The following is a 2,610-nucleotide window of genomic DNA, read 5'->3' as shown; positions in this document are numbered from 1 at the left end:
ATATATATATATATATATAATATATATATATATAAATATATATGTGCTGCTAGGCTGGTGCTGTGTGTGTGTGTGCGCTGTGCGTGTGGCTCTCCACGAGCTCGTGCGTGGTGCGTGGCGTGTGCGTGTGGCGTGTGTGGGGTGTGCTGTGACGTCCGGCGTCGGCGCACCTGCTGCGCTGTGCGTGTGCGGTGCGTGCTGCGCGCTGCGTGCGTGTGTGCGTATAATATATATATATATATATATGATATATAATAACTATATATATATCATGTGTCTCTGCCAACATGGCATAAGGCATTCGCCGTACGCCTAGACTTGCCGCCTATCACATTGTCGATTTTTGCTAACGCCACAGCAGCGCCGGCGGTGATGAGCGAGCGATGCAGCTCTGACGATGGCAGTATTGTTCCACACCGCGGATACCTACTACACGTTCCTTGCTCACGCCTCTTACACTAACACTGTTGCGTAATAACGCTATTACGCACTCTTATTGCCCAACTGTGACGACTATTGATCAGTTTTTATATAACAATAAGCGGTGTTGACGTCAAGATTTGCTCTTTATTGTAATCGCTTCTTGGCGAGTTAAGAACCAGAGTGTTGAAGCGTCCGAAAACACATCACTTTATGAATACCGACGACGTTTGAAGTAAAAATGACCAGCCACTTGCAGGCGGGAAGGCGGTAATGCATATTATATTATTATATTCCACACATATTATTTATAAGACTGATGCCTGGACGTTAAACACGTTGTGTGTAGTGCTTGTTGTGTGTGTGTGTGTGTTGGTGTGTGTCGTGTGTGTGTGTCTAGTGTGGCTGTCGCTGTGCTGTGTGTAATGACGCGCCCACGACGCGGTATACACAACATGCCTGCCTCGCTGCTGCTGGTTGTAGATTTCATGCTATTACTTTTAAACACCCATGTGTCCGATGTATTCCCATGAGGATTTAGCCACTCCGCTCATTTTGGTAAACCTCTGATCTAAGAAGCCAGAATAATGGCTCTCGCAGGGCTAGAGTCACGACATGAGGTTCAGACAAAATTAGTTTACTTAGTGCATGAATATGTTAGAAAGCGAAAATTATTATTATTATTATTTTATTTATATCTTTAAATGCTATTTCTTAATATCATCGTTATCGTTAGTTATATTATTCATTATTATATCATTCATTATTAGTAGTAAGTAGTAGGCAAATAAGAGAAATAGAGAGCCAGAGGGGATAAATATGATAAGATAGTATGAGAGGGGGAGAGAAAAAAACAAAGGCGGAACCTCATATTATATAGATATCACAATAAAGAAAGAACACGAGAGAGCGAGTGCGCTTGTGAGAGTTATAATATAAATGGAATTATGCCGTGATGGAACTGACTATGCATCTGACAGCGTCCATTGTTCGAGGCTTAACCAAATAACCATGGGGCATTACCGTCACCCTATCCTACCACAACATACACTGATAAGTCGCGAACGAAATTAAAATTTTCATATAGCGATGAAAATCAAATTCCCTGCGTTGGTGTGTTTAGGCGGGGTGGCTGCATCGTTCTCATTGACGCTTCACACGAAAAACAACAGGACGGACACATGGGGAATACTGGCTTCTAAAGTTAGAGAATGTCAAAGTCAATATACGCGCCGGTGATGCGATTTTGGATCCAAAATATGTATATATATATAAATAAATATATATATATATATATATATATATAATATATATATATAGTATATATATATATATATATATATAAAAAATATATATATATATATAAATATATATATATATATATAAATATATATATATATATATATATATATATATATATGTATATGCGATTCGTGAGTGCGTACGGGCACCGTGCGTGAAGCGTGTCCGACATGTCCTCTTGTTTTCCTGCGCCGCCATCTTTTCGTATCGCGCGCGTTGGAGAAATCGTTGGTAGATGACACTTTATTCGGCATATATATTTCGTTAGCAAATCGGACGTTGCTGGGATGGGAAGGGGCTGTCCGAAGGCAGTTTAGTATGCGCCGCTTACATTGAATAGTAATTCAGTAAACGTAAGTTTCATCTCTTTACGAACCTTTTTTGAGACTGACGCCCCATGGGGCTGTGGAATGCAAAGGCAGAAGAGAAGAACAGTGTTAGGCACTCACGTCAGCATATATCATTGTATGACAAGGGTAAATGTGCAATTCGCGTTGGACGAAGTAAGAAAATGCACGCGCACGCGCGCGGGCAATCGGTTTGCCGAGCATGCACGCACAGTCACCATGCACGCACGCACGCACGCACGCATACATAGACACGCATGCAGTAGATGTAAGGCGTAAGGGTAAAGCTGACATGCGAAGCGTGCATTGACCCGTGAAGAGATGATGATTTGTGGCGCGTCTATCCGCGTACACCCGGGTGTGAAAACAGTTGCATCTCTTCACGGTAAATGCATAACGGAAGACGAGCGTCTTCCTAATAACCATGCGGCAATATTGTGGTGTGTGTGTGCGTGTGTGTGTGTGTGTGTGTGTGTGTGTGTGTGTGTGTGTGTGCGTGTGTGTGTGTGTGTGTGTGTGTGTGTGTGTGTGTGTGTGTGTG

The 2,610-nt window shown here is 42.3% G+C and overlaps 1 protein-coding gene across 1 annotated transcript in view; it reads right to left on the bottom strand.

The window, feature by feature from the left end:
* Positions 1-2,610, bottom strand: part of LOC106814338 (ligand-gated ion channel 4-like) — a gene marked incomplete at its 5' end in the record, with an annotated part of 10,223 nt that overhangs the window by 6,085 nt on the left and 1,528 nt on the right. The window lies entirely within an intron of this gene.

The sequence above is a fragment of the Priapulus caudatus genome, unplaced genomic scaffold (genome assembly GCF_000485595.1).
Source record: "Priapulus caudatus unplaced genomic scaffold, Priapulus_caudatus-5.0.1 Scaffold907, whole genome shotgun sequence".
In the NCBI taxonomy this organism is placed as follows: Eukaryota; Metazoa; Priapulida; class Priapulimorpha; order Priapulimorphida; family Priapulidae; genus Priapulus; species Priapulus caudatus.
Note: the sequence above shows the minus strand (reverse complement) of the source record. Positions and strands in the feature narration are given on the sequence as shown.